The following is an 8,584-nucleotide window of genomic DNA, read 5'->3' on the forward strand; positions in this document are numbered from 1 at the left end:
AAGGTTTGAATCCCAGCCACATCCCTCTCCCAGTAGCCTACAGATTCTCCAAATTTGCACTCATTTGTTAATAAACATATGAAACTAAATTTTCTATTCATAATCCAAGCCTGAAATAAATTACCTTGGGACAAGCACATGGAAATATGGATTTAAATGTTTTTTTTTTTTTTCTAGGTAGCGTTATCCCAGCTTCATCTAGAGTCACACTAGGTATGGCTGTGCCAAAAAGACTTGGTATGTCATCATGTGCCACCTCTCCCCTAGAACAAGACCTTTTTATCTCATCATACAATGATATTACTTCAGTTTGAGATGACTTTCCTCCCCAAAACCCACATGGTTTACTTGTCTGGCATCTTCCAGAGTACTTCAGTTTGAGATTTTTTAATTCTGTAAATGAAAATCAAGCTGACCTGTAACTACTTAGGTCCTGTTATTATTTCTTCTAGAGGTAGGTACTGCAGGACTTTTACAGCAGGCAGGTGCCTTGCCTATCCACCACAATTTCAAGGCAGGTGATTGTCCCCCTCTACTCTGCTCGCATGAGACCCACCTGGAGCAACGTGTCCAGTTCTGGAATCCCTCACATAAGAAGGATATGGAACTGTGGAAATGGGTCCGGAGGAGGCTGTGAAGATGATCAGAGGGCTGGAGGTTGGATGGGGCCTTGGGCATCCTGGTCCAGTGGGAGGGTTGGAACTGGATGGGCTTTGAGGTCCCTTCCAACCCAAACCATTCCATGATTCTATGAGTCTATAATTTATCAACAACTGCCATAAATTTTTCTGGTCCTGAAATCACTTCAGCTAACATTTTAATAAGATTCCCAACATCCAGATATTTGGAGACCACCCAATTTCCCAAGAGCTCTCTTGAACGTTTGGTTTTCTTCTGCATTCTAAGGCAACATCTCACTATCTGCAATTATCACCAGCAGTGCTAGTCAGCATTTCTTTCTCTTGAACTTTCTAAGAATTACTAACATGAAAAAATAAAGCATTAAACATTTTGGCCTCCTTGACATTTTTTCCATCAGTCTTTCTGTGCCCACGATTATCCCACACTCGCATTAATAGAACGAGGAGGACCAAGGAAAATGCTGACCTGCCCATTTGTCGTGCTTACCGGGGCTGCTGAAAGGAGGGGTTGTCACAGTCATAACAAGTATTTCTTACATTAAGAGATCACGACAAAGCGAAAAAGCATCTGTCCTGCAGGCTCGGAGCTATAAATTAATCGCGTGGTTACAAAGGGAGAATTGTGGTTGCTCGCTCCCCTTGCTCAAGAGGCAAACTCCAAGTCAGGCAGCCTGGAAGAAGCCAATTGCAGTATTGAAATAGAAACCTAGGGGGAAAAATTAAGTCTCATTTAGCCACGCAGGCTATGCAGCGCAACACACCATCCACCAAATATTACAGTAAATGTGATAAATTACAAACGCCAAAAATTAAGTGGTAACCATTTGTATAGGCTCAGACTGCCCTGGAAACAGATTTGGGTGAACTCATGGCATTGAATCATAGAATCACCAGGTTGGAAGAGACCCACCGGATCATCGAGTCCAACCATTCCCATCAAACACTAACCCATGTCCCTCAGCACCTCGTCCACCCGTCCCTTAAACCCCTCCAGGGAAGGGGACTCAACCCCCTCCCTGGGCAGCCTCTGCCAGGGACCAATGACCCTTTCCATGAAAAATTTTTTCCTAATGTCCAGCCTGAACCTCCCCTGGCGGAGCTTGAGGCCATTCCCTCTCGTCCTGTCCCCTGTCCCTTGGGAGAAGAGCCCAGCTCCCTCCTCTCCACAACCTCCTTTCAGGGAGTTGGAGAGAGCAATGAGGTCTCCCCTCAGCCTCCTCTTCTCCAGGATAAACACCCCCAGCTCTCTCAGATGCTCCTCTTGTTCTCCAGCCCCTTCCTCAGCTTCGTTGCTCTTCTCTGGACTCGCTCCAGAGCCTCAACATCCTTCTTGTGGTGAGGGGCCCAGAACTGAACACAGGATTCGAGGAGCAGCCTCCTGTAGTCCCTGCCTGTGCCTGCAACAGGGACCACAGTGGCGAAGGGCACTGGGGGAGTCATCCAGAGACAGAGAAGAAACCTGAGACACTAGCACAAGCAATCCTAGCTCCAGGGAGGGGGGAAAAAACCCAACAAAACAAACCTACAGCAGTTCAAAAGCAAGGTCAAGTGAGACGCAAGAGCAGCCAAAGAGGTCATAAAAGTATTAAGCTCAATTAAAAGCATCCCCTTGCTCAGTGTCAGCGCGTCCAAGTCCTGAATGTGGAGAGCAAGGCAAGTTAGGCAACTCGCCCTCCTCGGCGCCCTCGTTGTTTCTTCTTCTGTGACACCAGGGTCTGCCTTTGGCAGACTTCAGTGACACTTCTCCTCCTCAATTTTACTTATTCTCCAAGTACGTTTAATAAGTAAATGAACACTATAAACTGACTTCCATGTTAAGTGACATTTTCTATTTATGAGTTTGTTAAAATGCATAAAAATGTCTATAACTGCGCGCTACGTGATGTCTGTGCTCCGTAACGAGATGTGCAGTGTCACAGAGGATAAACACACACCGTACGCCCCAGCTTTCAGTTCACACTCCTGTGAAAGGTTAAAGAATAAACCAACTCCCTACTTAGCGATTTCAAAAGGAACAGTAACCCCTAGGAAAACAACACACAAATCTTCTGCCCGCGTGCTATTTAAAGAACAGCTTCAGTATTTCCTGCTGTTGCATGATAGATTCTGACTATTTTGACACTTTTCAGTATTTTTAAGCCTTTCTAAGCAGGAGCCGCAGGGTGGAAGCAAGAATTAACTGCCCGTTATTTTATTTTGGAGCCAGCTCATTCCTGTATTCCCCAAACCTCAGTCGGTCATTCCTCCTCCTCTCCTGGGCTGCAGCAGCTGCTCACAAGGCTCTGCTGGACCCAAAACCCGGTCCTAGTCGAGATAATGAAGGGCTGCTCACCAGGCATCCTGCAAACGCTTTGATTGACACTGTCAAGGAAACAGCAAGGAGCAGAAAGCAGGGATGGAAATGACCTTAGCATGAAGGAAAAGGTCTGCAGGCTCATAACTCGGATTTAATCTATAATAAATCTTTATTCTGCTATAAACTTGCAGAAATTGCCTTTCAGAGAGAATCATTCCTGCTGAATGTCATCCTGACTACAAAGTACCTCTTTGTATATTAATTTAGTCAGCACAGTTATTTAATTGGTGAGTCTACATTTAACGGGTGTTTATATTCATTATTATTCATCTTATCTTCCACAAATGAAATTAGTAACAGCATGTCAGATATTTTCTTCATGTGGCTCCTGCAACTGCATTAAAACCAGCAAGCGATCTCCAAAGGCAGCTCTGAGCAGAGCTCGGTCCTGTGCATTTCTGTGCTAAAATTATGACGTTCCCATTAAAGAATCGTTTTCCCCCACCCTCTCACACATTTTCCACAGATTTTCTGTATCTGCCTTTAGTTATAGAACATTAACAGTGAAAATACGAAATGAGAATTCATGTCTTTATATGCTTTCACTTTAAATTCTATTTAAAACATTGTTGGGATTTTTACACGATGTCCTAAACACCCAAATCAAGCTCTTGCCTTTCATAACTGATTTTTAAGCTTTCAATATAAATACAACATAGTGATTTTTATTTAAACCCAAGCCTCTTCTCCTTGTAAAGAAGCGTAAGAGGTTAGAATGAGTTAGCTTTTGATGTGAGCTGTTAGTATTCCTGGGATGCTCCCTCTGGATCCATACCCAGTGTGACCTTGAGCTACGGAGCCTGCCATCCACCCACCTCTCCTATTTGTTCTCCGCTGGGTTTGTACAGAGCCTCAAGAAATGGGATTCCGCAATTAGCGGCTGCATCACCCAGGAGAAAGTTCGCTCCAGACCCTGTTGTTCTATCACATAAAGCAAAGTGATGCTGCTTGAAAGGATCCCAGTCGCTCGGTACCACCCCAGTCAGAGCCTGGGTACCGTAATTGCTGCCTCATCAGTCCTGTTCGTGCTACAAAGCAAACAAATATTTAAGGCTTTTCTCTTACCAAACCGTACTGGATGTGTTTTCCTTTATACACGAATAAAGATCTAATGACAAGGAAAATCGAACAGATGACAGATGAGGAGCCTGCATTTCAAGAGGCCCCATTAAAGAGCTGAAGTCTTCATTCTCTTCAAATTGCTAAGCAAACAAGTAAGATCCTTGGGACAGCATCTTAAAGCTATCGCTCTCCAAATAGAGGATAATACAAGAAAATCCAATAGAACACTGTGATCATTGTTCTGGAGAAAACTGCCACTGTATGTGCCCCTTGTACTAACTCTTCCCAGAAATGTTTTTATCTTTCACTTTGGAACACACCTGCTTCTTGGGAAAGCGCGAAGCGTTGACAGAGCTCGCTGCTTTCTTTTGCAGTACTTTGTGATCTTCCTGACAACACGTCTTTTATAAAAAAGTAATTGAAGGACGCGGTTAATGCCAGCTTTTGCACCAAAAAAGTTATCATAGAATCACCAGGTTGGAAGAGACCCACCAGATCATCGAGTCCAACCACTCCTATCAAACACTAAACCATGTCCCTCAGCACCTCGTCCACCCATCCCTTAAACACCTCCCTGGGCAGCCTCTGCCAGTGCCCAGTGACCCTTTCTGGGAAAAATTTTTTCCTAATGTCCATCCTAAACCTCCCCTGGCGGAGCTTGAGGCCATTCCCTCTCGTCCTGTCCCCTGTCACTCGGGAGAAGAGCCCAGCTCCCTCCTCTCCACAACCTCCTTTCAGGGAGTTGGAGAGAGCAATGAGGTCTCCCCTCAGACTCCTCTTCTCCAGGATAAACACCCCCAGCTCTCTCAGCCGCTCCTCTTCTTCTCCAGCCCCCTCACCAGCTTCGTTGCTCTTCTCTGGACTCGCTCCAGAGCCTCAACATCCTTCTTGTGGTGAGGGGCCAGAACTGAACCCAGGATTCGAGGAGCGGTCTCACCAGGGCCGAGTCCAGAGGGAGAAGAACCTCCCTGGACCTGCTGGCCACGTCGTTTCTGATCCAAGCCAAGATGCCATTGGCCTTCTTGGCCACCTGGGCCCCTGCTGGCTCATGGTCAGTCGCTGTCAACCAACACCCCCAGGTCCCTCTCCTCCAGGCAGCTTTCCAGCCAGACTTCTAGTCTGTAGCTGCTCAGGGTTGTTGTGCCCCAAGTGCAGGACCTTCACGCAGTAAAGAGCAGAGAGCGAAGGTTGATAAATACAAACAGTAACACACGGTGGGAGGAAAGGCTCCAACCAGCATCAGCTGCGACGGGTGCATGGAAGGTCAGTGCTGGAGGGGCAGGGGGTGCACAGCGATTTCCACAGGAAGGCAGATGAGATAGCTTAAAACTCTGCAGCTTAAAGTTCACATGACTGGAAAACAGAGGTCATGAGATCGTGAAATAATGAGCAAAATGGAAAACAGAGAAGGAATTTCAGTATTAATTCCTTCTAATAAATTGAATGGGAAGGTACCTCATGCAATGATCAGATGAGAGGTTTAAATTAAGCAAGAGGAAGTACTTTGTAGAATAACACATGATTTAACAGTAGAACTCATGGCTATGGAAGTACAAATGCATTTAAAATATGACCAAATTAATGGTAAAACAGTCCATAACGTTTTTCTTCCACACTGCTTTAGCATTACATTAAACACAAAGGCTATCAGAACATAACAAGAGAGCTGGAGCCTGCTGGATTATTAGAGGCAAATGTGACCAATTCATCTGGATGGATCTGTCACGGAGCTCTGTTTGCTATAAAATCGTGCAGCTGGTGACTGCATATAATCAACATTTTTTAATTATGTATAACAATGCTTTGGAAAAAAAAAAAACAACAAACCAACAAGCCTTGAATAAGAGCCCGAACATTTAGAGGTGAATTCATATGAAGCTTACACGGGGATTTCCATCCAGTGCCGCTTGGGCATCGCTCACCCCTCTGCTTTTTACCATTATAGATGCTTTTTCTGAGGGTGCCTGCATTCACCAGATGCAGATTCACCACTGCAGGGGCATCCAGCACCATCCCTGCTCCGTTCCTCCCAGTGGGAAAGACACTAGGGAAATACCGGGCAGCATAGTCATGCCTTTCTGGGGCTGGAGGGTCACACAGAGGTGTACAAAGCACCTCACCTCCTGCTCACATGCCCCATCACTGAGGCCAGAACACACTGTAGCTCCAGGAGTGGCTTTGCACCCCCAAGTAATGTCCATCCAAATCTCCATCCGGCAGGCTCAGGTTACAGGAGAGTGATAATACAGAGCAGTAGCTCCCCACTTTTCCCTGTGAGGTAAAATACCAGGTACAAATCAAGCTGCAGCTGAAATGCTTTGAAAATGTCTGCTGACTTGTTACAAATTATAGTATTTTCTTATAGCAGTGGCTTGTTTTCAATAGAATGGGAAATTAATCAGCACCCCAAACCTCTGGATAACTGCAGCGTGGGATTACACAAAGCTGCTGTGAAGTTCTATTGTCATTTAGCTAACTCTATAGAGACAGATATCAGCACCATGTAGGATTACGCTGCAGCTTAAGGTCTGAAAACAGTTCTGTTTTTATGGCAGTTCATACAAAACCCTCGTAATATTCTGGATAGGCTTGGAAATTTATCAGAGAAACCCACACCATGACTGCTGAGAATCCCACCGCATGCTAAATTCCTGTTCTGGAAGGCAGAAAAGTACTGAAACACACCAGAAACTCATCTCCGATGTTACAAAAGGGCAGGATGAACTTCATAGAGTGTTGTTCCGGCCTAATCCACTGAAAGACGCACAGAGCCAACCCCCAACAGGTGGGGAATAAGATGTTTCTCCATTTTACCACAGTTTTGTTCAGACCTAACGGAAGATCAGCAAGCTGGAGGGGCTAAAGGAGTAACAAGGCCTTACAGAGACTGTCTCCTGCAGGACCAATCCTCATAAAACCCTATCACCCACCCCAATGTTCACATCCCACGTACATTAGTCATTTAAGTTGTCTGGAGTAGAACTCACCCAACCACCAGAAGTTGATTTGTACCAGCAAAGATCCAAAACAAATCCTCAGGCAGCCGCTGTGTCCAGGCTGGTGATTTCATTCCCAAAAGCCAACTGCTCCGGGCAGAGCAGCCAGAGGATGGACAGTTCTCTTGTCCACCACACATACACATTGAAAAGAGGTTGAAGAAAGAACAGCGGAGTCACAATGACACATGGAAATCACTGCAGGAATCTGTAGACAGTTACGATGTGGGGTTTGTTAGTAACTTTATGTGCTGCGGAGCATGTCTGGTAACAGCCGATCATTGTCCCACACAGGGAGGGGTTCGCAAGCACTAATGGTATGGCTGCTTCCTCTTCGGACAGAAAGGAATCGTATAAAGGCACCCTCAAAGCCTTTGGACTCTTGTTAAGTTGATGAACAGATTTACACTGCTAGTTTGGCTTGGTCTTAGAGACCTGCGCCGTGTGGGGAAGGGAAAACAACCCAGCCACCCCAAACCATGCAGCAATACAGATTCACCAACCTTTTCTGACACACCACACCTCTAACAGAAGATTCCTCAAGGATTAACTCCTAATAGAGGAGATACTGGTCTGCAGTATGACCCTTATTTCCATGGGCTTCTCTGTAATGCCTGCCTACTCTTGCTTCTGCCAAAACATGCAGCTAAATAAGCCAATTAGATTGTGGTTCAGAAGTGCCTTCCTGAACATCAGGCTTCCACAAGCCCAAACGAAACCTTACACAATGCTCTATAATAAAACTATTGTGTGAATATTGCCACAGGGAAGACAATCACTAGCAAATTCATGCACTTGTACCAGAAGCCACCTTCATTCACAAATCCAAGCACAGATGGCTTGCATAAACTTGAGATACATCTTTTCCATTGAATTAATTGTGGCAGGACTGCAGCAGCTCAGATGACGTGTTTTGTTCCTCATTGTTCACTGTAGCTAATTGTAGCTGTGTCCCACACCTAGAACTGCAGCGAGTCCTTAATATAGCAGTAGGTAAACAAACATCACCCAACACAGCCTGCACAAGAGGGATGTGGATGCCTTGGAGACAGCTTGCTCACGTTTTTACGAGTGCTCCAACATTCTAGGCAGTGTTACATTTCTGCCTAAGCCTTTCAGAGCATCAGTTACCCTTTACACACTTGGTAATAATCCTAATTTAAAGTACTAGGTCTCTCCAGTTGTAGACAGCATTTGCAGTTGCTAACCAAATGATACAGTACCCCTGTTTTCACAATTAAAATTAGTTCAGCACATTATGTTTACAATTGTAAACAACAGTCTGGGGAGAGTGAAGAGCTGCTGAGAAGAACTGTCATTTTCTGTGATTTCACATCCTCAAACAAACTTCTGACCTCCCTGCTTTAGGAGCATACATGACCCTCAAAAGCAAATGCCAGTAAAGAAACTAAAAAACAAAGTCCAGCATCCTCTAAAAAAGCAGTCCAAATACAATATACAGCCTTGTAACGGCTGTATTCTGTATCAGCACTTACAAGTCAAGGGAACAAAAGTATCTGGTATAACAA

The sequence above is a fragment of the Phaenicophaeus curvirostris genome, chromosome 8, assembly GCF_032191515.1.
Source record: "Phaenicophaeus curvirostris isolate KB17595 chromosome 8, BPBGC_Pcur_1.0, whole genome shotgun sequence".
Taxonomy (NCBI): domain Eukaryota; kingdom Metazoa; phylum Chordata; class Aves; order Cuculiformes; family Cuculidae; genus Phaenicophaeus; species Phaenicophaeus curvirostris.